The following is a 21,388-nucleotide window of genomic DNA, read 5'->3' on the forward strand; positions in this document are numbered from 1 at the left end:
TACTAAGGATACATTTTTGGAGAATGCAAAAGAAAAATAAATAGAACTGAGAGAAAATGGGAGGCAAAGAATGTTTAAGTGAAGAGGAAAGTAGGGAACAGAAGGTGAAAGACACTGAAGAAAAGGAAAGGAGAGAACAAAGAGCTATAACAGATGCCGTATAAGCAAAGTGCTTGCAGAAAGAGCAAGAATGCTTAAAGCTATATACTTTAGAAAGATTTTTATGTGAAGTCTAATAAAATCTTTTCCTCAGTCTCCCTGTAACATAATCAGTAAAAGTCCTTACTTGTAAATGCATTATTACAAACCTCCACCAATGACCACATGTCAGTAGTTTTTCTATTTTAAGTAGCCTATCAGGGATTAGTTGGCCACACATAACAGCTGACAGTGACATCAGCAGTTGCAGCTTAGCAAGTCATGTTCAGCCATCATGCAGAGATGTTCCTAAAGGAAAGCCAAAAAGCCCCTCAGTATTCTAAGTATCAGGTGGAACACTATGAAACCAGTCTTGTCTGGAGGTGATGTGAAAGGGTTTGGTGATTTGAGATAGAATTTCTATGTACTTGAGTAGGATACACTCTTCTTTCTAATACATACCTTTAACAAGTACCTGTGAAATAATCCAGAAAAGAACAAAACAATCCTTCCTCAGTCTGACTCCACTTTACATGGTACATGCCCATTACAGGAGTTTATTAAGAAATTGTTCCTTAAAAATGTAATTGGGAGGCTATTAGACTGAGAGAGATCCAGTAGTACCTTTGATTCCTACATAAGCAAACTGAAGCCAAATGTAAATAGTAAAACAAAATTTAAGCTAAAGCAACCAGAAACTTCCAGCTAACTTCTAACTAGGGACTTTCCACCAGATCATACCCAAATAAAGTAAGCATCTAGCTGTAGCCAAGCTAGCCAATTCTTTCCTTGATTTCCCCATTCAGCTATAAAAGCTCACTGCCCATGCTGCTGGAGTGGAGCTCTCTGAACCTCTTCTAGTTTAGGCAGCTGCCCCACTCATGAATTCTTTAATACCCAGATAAACTCTGTTGAACTTATTTTGTCTAAAGTTATTCTTTTAACAAAACCAAAACACCAGGAAACAGGGAAAGGAAAGAGAAGGACAAATGACCATTCATTGCCTGGTATCATTCTTGTTAAAAAAAATCTGGACATGTCCCCTCTAGAATGAATTGGTGTTTCTTGGTTGAAAACACATTTGATCAAATAGCTGGAGGCAGGCAGTTTAGAGCTATGATAGGACTCTGACATTTACTGAGTCTGCCAACAACTTGAATAAGGCCTTGGAATTCACTGACCTTGAGTCCCTTGGAGTCCCTGAATTTGTCAGGGTCTTAAGGTCTCTCATATACACTTTACCCTCAAATTTGGATTATGTGGCATCAAAGTTAACCATCTCATGTATTGGCCTCAGAGAGTATAACCAAGGGAAGGGTAAACCAGTGAAGATATTACAGTCAGAGAGGTCTTCATGACTCAAGAATAAAATGAAGCAATTTTATTTGTTTAGTAAAGAGAAGGGAGGTAGCTGTTTCCTCAATCTCCTCTCCTAAGGGTATCCCCTCAAATGTATTATAAGTCTAAGAAGAGGTCCAATCTTTTGATTATACAAGGCAAATTCACAGATTTTCTGACCCTTGGAACTGTAAACACATTGTTCCAAAATAATCGCTGGAATCTTTCAGGAAGTATACAGAAAACAATCGGAAGGTATATCCATTTATTTCTTGACCAGATAGGAGAATTGAATTGTTTTTTTCTTCTACTTTACTATATAAGTCTGTGTGAAATTCTGTCCAGTCTTTGCAGTAATTTTCATGTAACCTTCAATGCAAATAAACCTATTAATGGGTTTTTGATAATAAATTATCCCTTTCTTCTACACTGGTAATGAGGGGACTTCTATGGACAGGATTGTTTTATTTCTTCAATAATGACAACTAGGAAATAGTAATATGTGTACCTATGAGGCAAAAAAGATAAATTGTTGAGTTATATATGCTACATTATATATGTTATTTTAGTGATCTTTTAAATCTCTTCTGTTCATAGTTTAGGGGATAGAGATATTTCACTTATATTTATGGACATGTGAACTGCCCTAGGAGCATTCAATAGTTTTTTTTTTTTAATTTCTTTNTTTTTTTTTTTTTTTTTTTTTTTTTTTTTTTTTTGAGTTGGAGTTTTGCTCTTTTGCCCAGGCTGGTGTGCAGCGGGATGAGGTTTGGATTAGCAGCGTTTACTGTGAACAGTCATGAAAGAAGAAACAGTCCTTTCACAGAGAGCAGAACCTTAGTGTCAGAGGAGAACTTAACTATCAAATCTCCGTGACATATTTTAATCTCTTCCGACATATCCTGGGTTTTTTCCTCACCCTTGTATCCAATCAACCAGACCTGAGTATTCACACACCCAAAATCTCTTTCAAATCCTTCTGCTGGTCTCCATTCACACAGACACTACCTCAGACCATGCTCTCTCCCTTAACAAGTTATATTATCTCCAATTTTGCTGCCTCTCAAAACACCTTTTCACACATTTATAAGCCATATTGCTAAAATACCAGTGCTCTGTTTAAAACATGATCTACAAGAACCTTCTTCATCCAGCCCCTGATTACTCTATCAGCTTCATTTCTCAAGACTCCAGAATTCTTTCCCCAGCTCTTAAATTTATGATCCTGCCATACTGAATTGTTTGGTGTTATTTAAACAACCTAACTCCGGCCCCTGGAATTATCAACAGGCTATTTTCTTGGTCTAGACAGTTCACACCCATCTCTTCTTCTTTCTCCCAAATAGCCACTACTTTCTTCTCTTCATTTAGGACTCAACTAGGATGGATCATCTCCTTCTGAATTTCTTGCCTGACCATTCCACAGCACACCCAATTTTCCCTAGAGCACTTTACTTTGACCTAGTTTAAGATTTATCACACTATACCATATTTGCCAATTTGTACTCTTTTATACTATATATCACACCTGCAATCCCAGCACTTTGGGAGGCCAAGACAGGTGGTTCACCTGAGGTCAGGAGTTCAAGACCAACCTTGCCAACATGGTGAAACCCCATCTTTACTAAAAATACAAAAAGAATTAGCCATATGTGGTGGCAGGCTCCTGTAATCCCAGCAATTTGGAAGACTGAGGCAGGAGAATTGCTTGAACCCTAGAGGTGAAGGTTGCTGTGAACTGAGAGCATGCCATTGTACCCCAGGCTGGATGACAAGAGTGTAACTCAATCTCAAAAAAAAAAAAATGGAAAAGTAATAATTCTTAATAACTTTTAACAATTAGGCCAAAAGATAATGTCTATACCATCTTGATCCAGGGATTCCAACAAGGTCACCAGAGCCCAGCTTCTTTCCAGTCGTCATCTGTGTTCTTTCATGTTGGCTTCACTCCCAGTCTGCTCTTGGTGGCAACATGGCTGCCAATACCTCACTGTCTACATTCTCTCAAACCCAGTAGAAAAGAATTCCCTTCTCCCCCTAAAATTCCAGCAAAATCTTTATTGAATGCATTACTTCTGATTGGGCCACACCCATTCTTGAAGTAATCCTTCTGGCTAAGGAAAATAAGATGTTCTAACTGGGCTCATTCCTGAAGTCAGAGATGGAGTTTATACCACAAATAGTTTATACAACTGAGAATAGGGAGGGGCTCTTCAGAGTTACTGGTACCAAAAGAAGAATGAATGCAAGCTGAGAATCACCCCCCCCACCAAAAAAAAAATAATAAAACCAAAATGATTGTCCACCATAGTAAATAAATGACATAGCTATGTAAAGCAATGCATTCTGTCAGGTTAAGAAATTACAGCTTTGCAGTTTAATCCAAATTGAAACACCTTAAATCTCAATTATATGATGGTTTAACTAATTTTTCCATGCAAATCAGGTTTCTTTGGGAGTTAAATTAAAATTTATTCAGGTTTTTAGGAATCTGCATAATAAATGGAAACATTTCCAACTGCACACTGCAGCTTCCAAAAAAGACTTATGGTCATATAGACTTTGACTTAAACTTTTAATTTAGATATATTTCTGACTTGATGATTGAATTTCCTTCATAAGTTGGAAATAGAACATTTTAGGAAAGAATGGCTAAGTCTGAGTAATAGAGCAAAAGAAAAAAAAAACAGCACTTTTTATGCAATTGCAATTCTAAATGATTAATAATGATTTAAACATGTACGATAATTTGTATATCATGTAGGATTCAATTGAAAGAACTACTTACAATAAAAAGTTAGGATCGCATAACAAACCAGGACAGGAAAAATGGAAAGAGTTAATTTATGTTCACATAGGAGGTTCCAGTTACTCCTTAGCAACCAAGAAAAGCTTGGACCACACTTTTTGCTCCGCTGGGAGTTTCATTACAACTTGGCTGCTCAGAGAAAAATCTCCCCCTCACAACACCTTTTTGTGATGAGATCAGGCTGTCAAGAAAACTTCCACCAATTTGAAAGAAGTTTGAAGAGCGTCTGCTTTGAGCCAGGTGTCATAATTATTTTTCATATCACTTTCACATTACGCCTCCTTAATCATCCTGAAATTTTATAGAGGAATAAATCAAGCACTTGCTACCTTATATATATTATTTTAGTGATCTTTTAAATCGCTTCTGTTCATAGTTTATGAGATAGAGATATTTCATTTATGGACATGTGAACTGCACTAGAAGTATTTAATAGTTTGTTTTCTTTGTTTGTTTCTTTTTTTGAGATGAAGTTTTGCTCTTTTGCCCAGGCTGGAGTGTAATGGTGTGATCTCAACTCACTGCAACCTCTGCCTCCTGGGTTCAAGCAATTCTCCTGCCTCAGCCCCCCAAGTGGATGGGATTACAGGTACATGCTGCCACGCCCAGCTAATTTTGCATTTTTATAGTAGAGACAGGGTTTCACTGTGTTCCCCAGGCTAGTCTCAAACTCCTGAGCTCAGGCAATCCACCTGCCTCGGCCTCCCAAACTGTTGGAATTATAGACATGAGCCACCGCACCTGGCCTTAATAGATTTTTTTTAATGTTTAAACACTTCCCTAAATAAAAAAACANACCTCTGCCTCCTGGGTTCAAGCAATTCTCCTGCCTCAGCCCCCCAAGTGGATGGGATTACAGGTACATGCTGCCACGCCCAGCTAATTTTGCATTTTTATTAGAGACAGGGTTTCATCATGTTAGCCAGACTGGTCTTGAACGTCTGACCTTCTCTAATCCACCCACCTCAGCCTCCCAAACTGTTGGAATTATAGACATGAGCCACCGCACCTGGCCTTAATAGATTTTTTTTAATGTTTAAACACTTCCCTAAATAAAAAAACAGTTTCCAAAGCTATCTGATACAAGAGATTCTGGGTATGGAATCTGTTCCCAAAGACATTCTGATACATCAGTAAAACACTGAATTTGGAAGTCAGACGCTTTTAGCTGAAGTTGCAAGTTTTTGCCTTAAAACTTATGACCTTTAAGAGTTTCCTCATTTCCATAGGGAAGAAATATCTTCTATCACAGTTATTGTGTGGATCAAAAGGAAATCAGTAATGTATGTGACAGCACTCTGCTAATTACACAGTCGTGCAGTTTCCGCCCTCATACTTCCCTGAAATTCTTGAAAATTGTGGGAACCAAATACATTATGATTTAGTCAAGACAGATTTGTGAGATATATATATATATATATATATATATATATACACACACACACACACACACACACATATGCATGTATATATGTGAGACATACATGTGTGTGATATATATGTGTATATATACATATATATATATATATATATCTCACATATATACATATGGAACTCTGCCAAATTTCAGTGAAATAATAATAGCTAATATTGATTAAGCACTAATCATATACAAGGTACTTTATAAGGCTTTCCTTTCTAAAATTTGCAATAATTCTATGAGGTAACTCCTATCATTATTCTTATTTTGTATATTGAAAAACCAAGGCTAATAAAGACTAAACAACTTCCCCAAGTCCACACAACTCAAAAGTGTGGATCTGGGACTCAACACAAGACACTTCACTCAAGGCCAGTATTTGTAGTTATTACGCTCTACATAGTTTCTCTTTCCACACAAGTCCATGTGACAGAAGACATGCTCCTGAAATACTCCCTTGAATACATATGAAATTCCTTCATGATTTAAAAAAAAAAAAAAGCCTCACCCACTTTTGGGGGAGTGATTGATAATTTAATTAACAATTTTAGGAAAATAGACATTCTTTGTTTTATCATAGCCTCATACAGTAGAACATTTAAAAATAAAATAATCAATAAAATAAGCTAGTCTATAAGTTTCTTAAATAAGCCTGTTTAGGCTAAATAATACTACATTGAATGTATATACCACATTTTGTTTATCCATTTATCCATGGATAGACACTAGGATTGTTTCCACTTTTTGGCTATTGTGCAAAATGCTGCTATGAACATAAATGTACAAATATGTTTGAGTTCCTGCTTTCAATTTCTTTGGTTATATTTCCAGATTGTTGGATCACATGGTGATGCTATTTTTTAATTTCCTGAGGAATCATCAAGCCATACTGTTTTCCACAATAACTGCACTATTTTGCATTCCTACTAGCATTGTACAAGATTTCCAAAGTCTCCACATTCTCAACAACACTTGTTAATTCTGAGTAATAACAAAAAATACACATATTGAATTTTCTAATTTAAAAAAAAGGATTTTTCTTCAAATGCCAAGAGGAAAGACCTTCAAAATATGTAAAAGAGAATAAAGAAAAATAGAGTGAGATTATGTTGAATGTGAAAATGTTGGGAATCGTGTTTGTTTTGTTTTGTTTTTGTTTTTGTTTTTGTTTTTGTGTAGGAGTCTCACTTTTTCGTCCAGGCTGGATGGCAGTGGTGTGATCTTGGCTCACTGCAACCTCTGCCTCCTGGGTTCAGGTAATTCTCTGCCTCAGCCTCCAGTGCAGCTGGGATTACAGGCGATCACCACTGCACCCAGCAAATTTTTGTATTTTTAGTAGAGACAGAGTTTTATCATGTTGGCCAGGCTGGTCTTGAACTCCTGACCTCAGGTGATCCACGCACCTCAGCCTCCCAAAGTGCTGGAATTACAGGCATGAGCCACCACACTCAGCCTGAGATTTGTTTGTTCTTGACTTCCACGAATGTAGGGTACCTGCCTTGAGTCTTCCTTACAATGTTCTTGAAAGGTGTAGGGAAGCCCTTTTTCCTGTATTTTCCATCTCAGTTGATGAGATTATACTATCCTTAATTGACAGATAGCCTTGCTTTGTTTTTTCAATTATCTTTCACATTCATTTGATAACTAGCCCATGCTAATTATCCTAATATATACTTTAAAATCATTTCTGTCTTCTTCATCACTACTACCACTGCCTTGCTGTGGCCCTCATCAACTCTAGTCTGGAAGATTTTCCTGTTCTCTCTGCCCCTCCAAAATTATCAAAGAGACAAATATGATTATATCACTGCCCTGCTTTTTGCCCTACCAATATCTTCAGCTGAGCTTCCCAAACATGGGGTATGTTAAAAGGTTCTTTTTCACAAATGAGGCACACAAGTCTTTTAGAACATAAATTTTCTTGAGTGAGAAATAATTTAAACATTTACATATTAAAACAGGCTGAGTGCAGTGCTCATACCTGTAATCCCATCACTTTGGGAGGCTGACACAGGCAGGTCACTTGAGCCCAAGAATTCAAGACCAGTCTGGGCAACATAACAAAACCTCATCTCTAACAAACAAAAACAAAACAAATATTAGCTGGGCATGGTGATGCATGCCTATAGTCCCAGCTGCTGAGGAAGCTGAGGCAGGAGGATTGCTTGAGCCCAAGACATTGAGGCTGCAGTGAGCTGTGATTGTGCCACTGCATACCAGCCTGGATGACAGAGAGACTGTGTCTTGAGATAAAATAAAAGTATTATGTAATTGAAGGTAAATGCATAAATTTAAACAAAAACATAAGTTCCAAAACTTTTTTTCATGTGAGGACTTTTGACTATGTGGGCTACACTGTCTCAGCCTAAGGGTTTATTTCTCTTTCTGTCTATACAGGTACATTGAAGAAAAAACCTGAGAAGCATTGATTTACAGGATAAAACATAGTCTCTTTAGCATGTTCCTATGAACTGACACTCACGTCTGTAGACTCAATTCTTGTTACCTCTCTCCACAGCAATGCTTGGTGATTCAGAAATGCTACATCAATTGTGGTTTAAAGCACATCACCCTGCTATGTCATGTCTCCATGTATTGACATGCTATTTCTCTCGCGGAAGGAGCTTCTTTATCCTATTCCTCTACTCTGTTGAAAGTTGTTCTATGCAGCAAACTGCATTCCCACCTTTCTATCTCCACTTAAATATCACTTTTGTTGAAGTGTCCCTTGACTCTCTTCTCTACCCTCCACTCCATCAGAATGCTACTTCCTACCTCAATGATATGTTACTGTTCATATCATATTGTATTGTGCTATTGGTTTCTACATTGGTATTCTACCTTAGAATGTCAATATTTTAAGGAAATAGAAGATTTAAAACATAGTTCCTAAAGATAGATGGCATGGTTTCGAATCCCAGTGCTACTATTTTCTGCCTGTGTGGCTATAAGCAAGTTGATTAACTTGTCTGCAGCCAAATGATCTCTGTAAAATAGGGCCAACACATATGCTTACCTTGCAGGTTTGTTGTTAGACGTCTGTGTAATAATATATGCAAGGGGTCTACTATATCATCATATAGAAAACAGTGAGCTTTCACAAATATAAAAAAGCTACTTTTATCTTATTCATTTAAAATCCTCAGAACCTGCCACAGAGTAGGTGCTTGGGAAATATTTATTGAGACAAACTTATTTCCTTTTTACCATGTACATGTTTATGGCCTTCAGTTACTACTCTTTGGCCAAATTAAAAGCATGCTTTAAAAAAAATTGAAAAAAAATATTGGTAACTGAGAAACTCCAAATGTACTACTCAACATCTGCAGTGTTTCAAGTCATTGTGCATCCCCTGCCCTAGTGTTGGCAGTGATGGTGTCATCTCACGATAGATAAATTGAAAGAGGAAGGAATTAAAACACTGATGGTTTGAAAGGGAGTTTGTTTTCCATTCAGCTATTAGGAAGTGATCCAAACCTCCATGCAGAACATGAAAAGAGAATCTATACTTGGAGACCCATCTTTCAGAGTTATGAAAACCCATTACATATTTGTTGAAAGGAAAACGTTTGTACATTTGGACAGTAACTCCACATAGAAGAAGACTGCCAGAACACGTGTAAAATTGCCTGGACTGCTAAGGGTTTTGTTCAGGGTCTTGAGACTAGTGATAGCCGAGGCTAAAAGGATTGCTTTAAATAAACCAAACCTCTTGGATTAGCATTGCTTGGGCTTAGAGTCCCCTGGGAAAGGCCTGTCTCCCGTGATTTCCAGTACACTCCACTTCCAATGAGCTGGAAATACCACAAGAAAACTGCTGTTCTCACGGTATTTTTGCCTTTTCCATTTCTGGTTTTAGCTAACAAAAAAAAAAAAAAATGGTACAGGCTAATCAAAAATGGCATGTGTATACAACAGAAAAAGAGCATCCAAACGTTTGATCTTTACAATAAATTGAATTCACTGTAGATTTTAAATAAATTTAAGTAAAATAACTTTAGACATATTCTCATTAGTTTCAAGGAAGCAGATTTATGCTTACAAGGGAGCTAAATTGATTACACATTGACTATTCTAAAATTGTATTGCATATACATTAATTGAAGGCAAAGTGGCCAAATAAAATAACTAAAATTGGTAACTGCCTCTAAAATTTTGTTTAGGGATATTTAAACTAATTCCAAAAATGTGTTATAAATAAACAAGCATATTATGGAAATATTTAAGTATTTTTCTGAAAAAGATGGACTTTTGTCTATTTACGACTTTGCTAGAAGGACTTAATTCTATGTTTAGTTTTTGCTTCAATAAAATGCAACAAATACTTATGAGTCATTAACTGTGTGCCAGGCAGAGTGCTAAGAGCTAAGACATGGAGACGTACTTAAGGGTACTGTTGAAACATATGCTAATTCTTTTTAAATATGTGCAATTAAGAATATTTAGATAAGATAACTAAAGGAATGTGAAAAGAGACAGGAATGGGAAAAGATACAGTGGAAATCTTTAAAAAACATTTTAAGGTTATAATTTTCTTCAATGATATGCCTAATCTATTATTAGTAGAAAAAAAATACTGAAAATTAATGGCTTCTTTTAGCCTAAAAATCTTGACTTTTGCATGCCGTTAGTGTTTAAATTTAACTATAAGGTAAAAGAAAAGACAAGTTGTTGTTTTAATTTTCTGAGTGGCAAATATAGCAAGTGTTCATAAACCAATTCAGCAGATCCTGGAATCTAGATAAAAATAAATGTTATTATTCATATGCATATGTATTAACAGGTACACTTAACTAAATCTATGAATTTTTACATACATAAACATGTACCTTAAAATGCAGGTGCCAACTAATGAGTCGGTCACATATGCTTGGATCTGAGATTTCGTTATACTTCTTTATACCTTTGTGACTTAATTGCTTAACTTTGCTGAGCCTCAGAATCCACACCTATAGAATAAGAATTATAACAGTACCTACATTAAAAAAAATTATTGTGGGAATTAAGTGGTGAGGCACACAAAGTGGTTAGCTGAATGCATAATGAGAATCCAATAAAGTTTTGCTTCAATTAGTGGTTGTAGTACTAACAAGTTTAACAAAAGGCTATTAATAAATGGTAGCCATACTTATTAACAAGGTTAACAGGAAATAATGTTAATAAACTTCAAATTTTGAGGAAAAACTGGATTGGAGTAAGTTAATGATGTTAAATAACTTTAATGAGACCAGAAATCATAACAACTATGGCTAAGCAATAAAACCATCTGACTGTATCATAGTTGTAACCCAAACAATATCCAGTTGTATCTGAATTTAATTGTTTCCACTGAATCCAGAGTATATTCAAATTCAGGATTTTAAATTATCTGAAAAATATTTCTCTCCAATTCAATGAATATACCTAAAAAATGACCAATATATAAGCATATCTAGATTACCATCTCTGTTTCTCTGCTGTGAGTTCTGTGAGTCATAAATAGCATGGCAACATTTGAGCTGCTGCTGGAACTCCTCCTATAAGCATGGGACATCAGTCCCATTTTCAAACAATCCTCATGAGCAAAGTGTAGTAAATATAGTCTTCCTCTTGCTCAAGGGGAAGACATGACTCTTCTTCAGAGAATCAGTGACATCTCTGTTAGAGAAATTGTTTTCTCTTAGCTGGAGTAAATATTTTGCTTCAAAGAGAGATAATGAACTTGTATCAAAACAGCTGCCTGAACCATGGGAAAGCATCCTAATAGAGGAAAGAAGGAAAATAGCAGTTTTCAGGGGGCTTCTAGATCCCACCTCTGGTAAACAGTTAAGAGCAGAGTGATTGTTCAGGGATGTGGCTCAGTCTTATCTGAGCCAAGCAGGTTTGTTTATCTAGGGTTGTCTTCTGTTGGCTGCAGGAAGAGAAAGAACCTGCACGTGCCTAGGTGAAATTAAAGGTAAGGAAGCTGTCTTGGCTGCATTCTTAAGCTTGTTATTGCACTAAAGGCATGGAGGCAGGACCGTGGTTAAGAGCTCTCCTCTTCTGGCAAAAGCAACAGCACCACAAGTAGAAATAAAGAGAAGAAAGCTTCCCAGGTCTGCAAGAGAATTCTCTTTAATATCCATATGGTCTAAGAAGCTGTTTGGATTGTGTCATGTGGTCTCCTTGGGCACAAGTTGGAAACTAAGATTAATTAGGATCGTCTAGTAGTAAAAAGCAAAGAAGACCCTAGAGAAGATGAAGCAGCACCACAGAAAAATAGATTTCTGATTTTGGATTCCAACTAAATTCCCAGGCTTAATTGGCCTGGGGAAGTATCCATGACATAAATGACTCTGAATGCTCCAAATCAATGTTTTCTTATAGTTAAAACAATTAGTGAGGACAGAAAACATTAAAACAGATCATATTTCTTTTTCTGGGGAAAACCTGAGATTTGTTTGCTTTTAAATCATGAAAAAGATCAGAATTTTTTTTCTACTTCTAGTAAGTCATTAATGCCTGTCATCTGATATGTCTCTTTTGCCAAAGACTGTTTATAAATGGGCAATTAGAACTTACTGAAGCATTTTAGATGAAGCTTATTTAATTGATGAATGAACTAACACTATATATCAAGTTGTGATTTTTCTTCCTTAGCAAAAGCATAATGTGGCATGAAGAGACATAGTGCAGAGCTTCCTTGTATGTGTATGAATGTCAGGGCCAGGACTGAGACTGTGTACCATGGACACAAAGTGGAGAATACTTTGATAGATACAAATAAAATAAAAGCCATTATATACTCACAGCAAGAATTTGCCATTTTTGGTGTGCGTGCGTGGGTGCATGCGTGCATGTGTATGCAAGAGAAAAAAAGAAAGCCAAGCAGAATAATGGATGATATTTATTTAGAAAAGAGTTGACCCTAATTTAATCCCTAAAGCAAATATGATAAACATGAAAATCACATTTCTTTATTGAATAAGATTCAGAACATTAGCAGAAAAAATCTCTGGGCCAGGCACAGTGGCTCACACCTGTAATCCCAGCACTTCAGGAGGCTGAGGCGAGTGGATCACCTGAGGTTGGGAGTTCAAGACCAGCCTGACAAACATGGAGAAGCCCAGTCTTTACTAAAAATACAAAATTAGCTGGGCATGGTGGCGCATGTCTGTAATCCCAGCTACTCAGGAGGCTGAGGCAGGAGAATGGCTTGGACCTGGGAGGTAGAGATTGTTGTGAGCCAAGATAGCTCCACTGTGCCATTGCATTCCAGTCTGGGCATCAAGAATGAAACTCCATCTAAAAAAAAAAAAAAAAAAAATCTCTGTATAGGTTCAGACATTATGCAAGAAAATTATAAGGAAAAAATAATGCTAAAAAACTGCTTTTTAGGTCAAAATGATCAGGTTTTCTCTCTCTGCCTACATAACATGTATTATGGATTGTAATTGTAAAACAAGGATTGCAATTTAACTTCTCTTCCACACTCCCATTCTTCAATTTGATACGAATTGATATATCACAGTAATAATTCATATATATATATATATATATATATATATATTTTCATTTGATCCTCAGGGAATAGAAATAATCCACCTTTATCCTTGCATGATAGTTATTACCAAAATCTTGAAACCTAAAGATCATAACTTCATAAAGGAAAATTCCTAGTAACCCTCAATCAAAACATGGATTTTTTTCCCTGTTTCTTGTCAAAACACTTTATAGGATTATAATTTTCCCTATAGACTATCAATGTTGGAACATGACAGATAAAGCTGAAGTTAGATGACACAACCAGCACACAGAAACAATGCCTTAACACACAAGCCTCCTTTATCCAGAATGAAACCAGTATGCAATCCATCAATATCAACCACTTCAGCAGCCAGCTGCATGGAAGCTTCAAACTAAAACTTTGTATCTTTTTGTATCCTTTTTAAAAGTCCTGTGAAACTGAAATGCTTTCTTCAGGAGCAGAAGAAAAAGAAACATGCTTTCCTTTAAACGTTCTCAATGAATATAAAAGTAAGTGATAAGTCTCCTCCAATGCCAAGAGAAAGCCTTGAAAATTAGAGTAACATTTTGTTAAGATTAGCTCTTTGCCTCCTGGCAGAGAAGCAAGGACAAATTCCTCTATCTCTCTTCTTTGCCATATCCTTTAATTCAGGCATAAAATCACATAAAGTTAGTCTCACTCTACAGTGTTAAGTACTCAGCCCAGAGCTGAGGGAAATGGAGAATTAACCAGGACCCTGACTCCAAGGGATGAAGCATTGAGGGACACAAAAGCATGTGACCACCTAATGTGACAGGAATTCATCCCCTCCCCCATTCTGAGAGGTGATACACCCCATGAGCTGTAGAAAACCCTCATTGAGGGGAAGAAGTGATATTTACTCCAAGTTCCTCCTATTTCCATGAGGAAGGACTCCACCTAGACTAACATTTTCTTTCACCGCTTCCTACTCACTCTTTCCACTGAAGGAAGGAGAAACAAAAATCTGTTTGGAGAGTTTCAAAAATGGATTTCAGATTTGCACATACTCCCTCCAACCTGCTTCCTCTGGGATTTGCAAGGTGGCTGAGAGAGTGTTACCTGTATTGCTCCCGTCTGTGTTGTTGGAAATCTGCTTCTGTAGGGGAAACTTGCAATTGTCCATCTTGCCAGTACTGAGGATGGGAATAAGTTTAATTGTAGGATAAAGGATTAACAACCTGTTCTCCTGCAGACTTAAAGGCATATTCTAGAATCAGCTTTAGCAGTTTAACAAAACAAGTGACACTTTGAGCTGTATCTTTCTGACTCCTGCACTTAACTCTGAATGTGTTCTACCCTTGATCAGGAGATTGGGAGTTTACTTAGTGACTCTCCTAATACCCTAACAGCTTCCAGCTGTGTAAATAAATTAATGCTCATCAATGAATGGCTGGATTTCAAAGACATTTTCTTCTGTTACCATCAAGGCTCTTTATTAAGCAATTGAAAACAAGAAAACAATGATTTGGAGAAATGGAGGAAAATATGATATCAATGAAAGGTGAAAAAGATTATGAATGTGACTGTATCTACAGCTTCAGCAGCCACCTCAGTGTTTAGGCATCCATGAGTGTAAAGCTCTCCTCATCCATCCATTGGAAGGGTAAAATTGGTATGGTACGCTAAAAGGAAATTCTAGTGAAAATCCATTGAAAGCTCGGAGAAGTCTGTACTACTTGATAGATGTGAGGATGGATTGTCATCTTTTGGTGAGAAGGAGTTCATGGAATATAAGAACAAATATTAAACACCCCCCCTGCGTTATTTCATTTAATCTTCACAACTAGGTAAAAGAGGTACTATAATTTTCTTCTTTTACAAATGAAGAAACAAGGATTAGACACATAAAGCTGCTTGCTCAAGACCCCAGAGATTGGGAATAACTGATCCAGGGTTCAATTTCAAATTTGTCAGCCTCAGAGCCCTTGCTGTAACCACTTTGTAGATCTGCCTTATTCATCTTGCTACTTCCAACATTAACTGCCTTGAAACCAATCAGTAAATTGTTGTTGAATAGAACTAAGAGTGGGATTAAAAACAAAATGTGTATATGAGAAAGCATTAAAAACCACACTCTCTTCACATTGTTTTCATGTTGATGGACTTTGCAACTGACAAGTCACCTAAAACTAGAATAAGCTAAATGTCAGAGAATAAGAATATTCATGAAATTTAAAAACTAAAAAGACTGACTCATCCCCCACCTGCAAAAAATAATCAAGAATCCTGATCATGAGGCATTTTTCACCAAGTGGGGACTAAAGTTATGATGAGAGGCCACAGATATTTGTCAAGTATAAACACGAATGGTAAGAGGATGAATTTACTTATGTTCAATTTGAAAAAATGGAAAGTTAGATGTAATTTAATGGAAAACATTTTCACCATGAGAACTCTTATAATAACAAAGGAAATGGAAGATCTGCTACTTTGAACGTTTAAAAATAGATTGCATTTACCCAAGAGCAAAGAAAGAATATGTCCATACAAAGACTGATACATGAATGTTTACAGCAGCTTTATTTGTAACATTCCAAAACTGGAAACAATCCAAATGTCCATCAGCAGCTAAATGAATAAACAAATTATGGTACATTTATACAATAGAATACTATTTATCAATAAAAAGTATAAGCTATTAATATTTTCAATAACATGGATGAATCTCAAAATAATTATGCTGAGTGAAAGAAACAAGACCAAAAAAAGTAAATATCCTCTGATTCCATTTATATTAAAGCCTACGAACTGATCAGTGATGTAGGCAGAGCAGGGAGGAGACAGGAGAGATTAAGCACCAATGAACATAAGGGAACTTTTGAGGCTAATGTATAGTTTATGAGGTGATTGTGGTAACTATTTAATGGGAATAGGCATACCTCAAAACAGCAAGTTATATACTGTAAATTTATTTTATATCAATTGTATCAGTAAAGTTTTTTTAAAAAACAAAAATAGCAAACATTTTAAAAAATAGATTCCGGGACATACTAGAAGGTAAGGATGTAAGGCATTGTACTGACAACCAAAAAGTCAGAATGGCTACATCTTATCCATTCATCCTCCACAGCATAACTACTTGCTTTTCTCTTGGTTGCTACTTTTCCTACATTCTTGATCCATGCAGATTACTGATGTTTGCAACAAAGAATAAAAACAAAAATTACCCATAATTAGAGCACACAGAAATAATGACTAATAGCACTTGAGGATATTTATTTCCAGTTTTTAAATATCAGCATCATACTCTCTACATTTGAATTTAGTTTTAATATTAGCCTTATACAATTGGCATTCTGCTTTATTGAATTTTCTAGTCTTTCAGCTTTTCTAATACACAGAAAATTGTAAAAAGTGGGACACTTATGTAATCATCCCTTGACTTTACAATTTTGCTTCCTATTTCTTTAAAAAAAAAAAACCCAAACATTCAAGTTCTACATTCCATTCCTTTCCTTTCTCTCCACAAGCAAGCAAACCCCTAAAATTGTTATATGTCATTATCATATATGGATTTATACCTTATTATGTGTGTATATGCATATAACACATACCATTGTTTTGTGTTTTTAAAAGTTCCATAAATAATATCATAAGGAACATGATGTTGTAGCTTGCTTTTTCTGTTCACTATGTTGTTGAGCTTTATCCATATTGACGCATATCATTCCAATTCATTGCTTTTGACTGTGTCCTATTGTATGAGTAAATTCAGTTTAGCATTCCTGCTTCACTTAAAGTGATGTCACAATTGTTCTCCAAGCCCTTGTGGTTTTCCAAGTTTGAAAGTTTCTTCCCCCATCACTTCCTGGCTGGCTCTTTCTCTTCCCACAGGTCACAATTCAGGGAAGCTTCCCTAGACCACCCTACCTGAAGTGTCTCTCATCTTTGCCACTACCTGACAAATAATTACTCTTTTTGACATCATCCTGCTAATTTATTTTATAGCATTTACTGTTTATTTTTGTTCATTTGTTTATTGCGCAGTTCTTCTGGCAGACTGTAAATTATCCAAGGTCAGACACTTTGCCTTTCTGGTTCACCTTTGTATTTTAAAGAGGCATGTCACATTAGAAAAGTGCAAGTCAGGTTATAGATCCTCTACTAATATTTAAAGAAAGAATGAATAAATGGATCAACAGACGGATGATGGGTGCAAGGTCATTTCTCATTTTAATTCTATGAGGCTCTATTCTATTGTCAACAAAGCAAAGGAGTTAAAAAAAAAAAACAGAGGCGATCTTAAATTTCATATCTTATACCGTAGTCACACATGGGCCAATCTACTCGCGATAGCCAAGTAGCTAAGTCTTCTATAAAAATAATAAACTTACTAAATGTTCTAGTTTTAGAGTTTGAAAGCTGCAGGTCAGCCTCCTAAATTTCTTCTTTCGAATTATCAACTAAAACAGAAACTAAAATTCTGGCTATTCAGACAGATAAACAGAACATAGTCTTTATTTTATTACCCTGGGAAGTATTCAATGAGACCATAAATACTGCATTGTGGGGTTCATGAATTATTCGTAATTTATGCAGGACATAGATAATTGTGTTTAACATTTAAATGAATAGTTTCTAAAGTTTCGGAAATCTGAAAAGATTTTATGCAAACAGGTGTGACTACTCTTTTAATTATATAGAAATGACTTTTCAATACCGTAATGAAAAATTGAAAATTCTAGATAGCAATTTAACTTTCTGTAATAACTAGTAATAAGAAACACACATATATACAAACATATACATTTCTAAAATAGTATAAACATTTACATAGTAGCTTTATAAAATTGGCTTAGAATAATTTAAAAATATATGTGATTTTCTTGAATTAAAGTGGATAATTTTATTCTTTAGATAGCACAAATATTTAAAAGTATTCTTTGTATTTGGGGATACTTTAAAGTGGTACATCTGTATTTTGCAGCTGTTTTAATAAAATGCACAATAATAATAGCTACCATATATTGGGCACATACCATTTGGAAGGCACAGTACTAAGAATTGCTATGTGAATCTCACTGAGGCATCATAAGAACCCTATAAGGTAAATATTATTTTTTTCCATTTTACATGCAAAAAAAAAAAGACAGAAGAGGCTATTTAACTTATCCAAGTAAGTGGTAGAACTAAGACATAACTCTAAGCCTATACTCTTAACCACTAACAGTATTGTAAGTGAAGTACAGTATAAATGAGAAAATAAAAACACTCTTCATATAACCCAAAGATCATAACGGTTAATATGATCTTAGTTTATCTTTCTCTTCAGTTTTTAGAACTTGGGATTGTATTATATACATTCTCTATTCACCTTTCACTTAATATTATATTATAAATATTGCCCATATCATTAAATATTTTACTTAAAAATGACTTTTGACAGTTGAATATTCCTTGGTATTTATATCCAATGATTTAACCATTCCCCTTCCCAAGACTGTTTACACTCTGCAATTCCTAACCACTCACACACCCACTAAATAACTCAAGTACACTTATTTTAAACAATTCTGTCTTCTAAATCATATGTTTTAATTGAGAAAATAAAATATTGGAAAGCCCCAAAACTAATTACCCAGAAAGTATTAATTAGCTGGCAGAAAGGAAAATGATTTTATCAATGCCTTTAAAGGCTGACTGTTCTTCTGCAATATTAAAATATTTTGAATAGATCTCAACATAGTATGATGAGTACATGGATTAATGATCTTAAAGATTCTCCCCAAAAATAGGCCTTGGTACATATTTCATAAAGGTGAGGCTAGCAGTATAGAAATGCATTTTGCTGTTGACTTTATATGCCTGAAAAGCATTAACAGCATAGAATCAAGAGCAACCAAGCCACAGAATACATGACCTAAAACTTCAAGTTGGCCATATGCATCACAGAAGGTTGTTGCCCTGATGGATCAGGCTATCTCCCTGTCCTAAGATTGACTGCACCAGACTCTAGGTCACTGTAAATTTGATACATGTTAATGATGCACCAAGTGCAGATTTACAAAGCCATTCGGCAAAAACATAAGGTATTGGTATCATGCTCATTTTAAGAAAAGGCACTTACAAAATTATCCTGAAATGTTTATTTTACTGATGTGTTAAACGACACTACATAAGTGAGATGTTTTAGATTGACATAATTCAAGTCCTCAGATTAAATAAAAAATATCCACCTATCTGTTCTTCAGTTCAAAAATTTTGAAATAGTACTAATGTAAGAGGTACAAATTGAAATTCTTAGGGATAAATTCATTAGCAACAATTATCAGCATATCCTATCATCAAATCTATAAAAATGGTTTAATTTAAATAGCTACTTGCACATTTGCTCTAACATCAAAGAACTCATCTGTGTGCATAACATAGAAGATTTTTATTTCTCTGCTAGACATTTTTGTGCTGTGATTATGTGATATGAGGAAAATGAAAGAAATTAGTCTGGGAATTTTTATATCTTCTCTTTTTAAGCTATTTATACTCAAAAACAAGTGTTTATGATTATCACAAAGACTATTTGGATTTAATTATTGTCTGATCTTACAAAATAAAGTCTTTATAGCCTGCTAAATGCATAGAGCTTTTAGTTTGTCTTAATTTTTTATTAAAATAGAATTTTATTATTTCATACATAAATGATTTTTGCAGCCATTTTTGTGCTGGTACAAAAGAACTTTAAAAAGTAAATACCACTATTTAGATGAATATAGATCTAGCCAGACATGGTGGCTCACACCTATAATCTCAGCATTTTGGGAGGCCGAGATGGGGAGATCACTTGAGGTCAGGAATTCAAGACCAGCCTGTCTAACATGGAAAAACCCCATCTCTACTAAAAATACAAAAATTAGCCAGGCATGGTGGCATGAGTCTGTAATCCCAGTTACTCGGGAGGCTGAGGCACAAGAGTCACTTGAACCCTGGAGGTGGAGGTTTCAGTGAGCCAAGATTGTGCCTCTGCACTCCAGCCTGGGCCACAGAGAGAGATTCTGTCTAAAACTTAAAATATATAAATAAATATAAATCTGTTTAATATTATCTTTCTCTTACACTTATTTTTGAAACCGGTAATAAGTATACAATATCTTTTGTTTCTAGGATCTAATTTGCATTGTAAGAAAAGCCCACAACATGTGATTAACCTATTCAGTAAAATAACTACGTGCTGCGTTTACTCTATGTATACAGTCGAATGAATTACAACTGCTTCTGCAAGAATCAGAAATTCAGTCCAAAATCTAACTTTCTGTCATCAATGATTCATTATTGAGCAACCTTTTGATTGGTGTTATTTTTATGTCACTAACAGAGAAAGTACTCTCATCTTGACTATACAAATTGGAGCTGGCATTTTTAAATGTAACTTGCAGGCACCCAACTCAAGCAGTCAATCATTAGAATGAAGAATCAATATATTACCAAGATTTTATAATTAGTGAAACAACTTTTTTTTATTCAACCTGGTATCCAACTTCTCATTTATCCCCTATTTGCCTTAGATTCAAAGTATTCTTGCTTAAGCTAGAACATGCTTACTGTCCTTGCTTAATCTTCAGACATGAACACTCATTTGGCTTTATAATATCTTCGATTTAAAGAGCTGATTTCTGCTTAGTGCAGAGTAAAATTTGTTAGACCACTTGTAGTGACCCAGTGATAGTTTTCATTTGGTTATAACAATCTAATTTTGTTACTTAACTATATTGTGTAAACCTGAAATAAACAGGGAAGGGAAATTTTTTACTTTGTTAAAATGCTACCTTAGTATGTATCCCAAATCCTTAGGAAAGCTTTTCCTTTTGGAGTGATCAACAGCAATTTAAAAGATGTCCAGCATTATGATACACAACTGCTGGTTTCTGTGTGAAGGTCATTTCAATGGCAAAATTTGAATCAGAGAAGGGAAACTTTGACCAAAGATAAGCATCTTTGTAATTGTTTACAGAAAACTCTCTCAAAGTAATTAAGGAAATAGGGCTGGCAGTACAGCCTTTGGAAATGGTCATGACTAATAATTTATATGCCAGAATCTTTATTTCTCCCTCTTTTTCCCAAAAGAAAAGAAAAAACAGAAATAGAAAGAAACTTAGTAAGGGTTGAATTTTGTATTGTTGAATTTCGAGTTTGGGGGCAAGTTTTCCCAACATATTTGTCTTTTTTTACTTCTCCTGCGTTT

The sequence above is a fragment of the Cebus imitator genome, unplaced genomic scaffold (genome assembly GCF_001604975.1).
Source record: "Cebus imitator isolate Cc_AM_T3 unplaced genomic scaffold, Cebus_imitator-1.0 Scaffold56, whole genome shotgun sequence".
NCBI classification, from domain to species: domain Eukaryota; kingdom Metazoa; phylum Chordata; class Mammalia; order Primates; family Cebidae; genus Cebus; species Cebus imitator.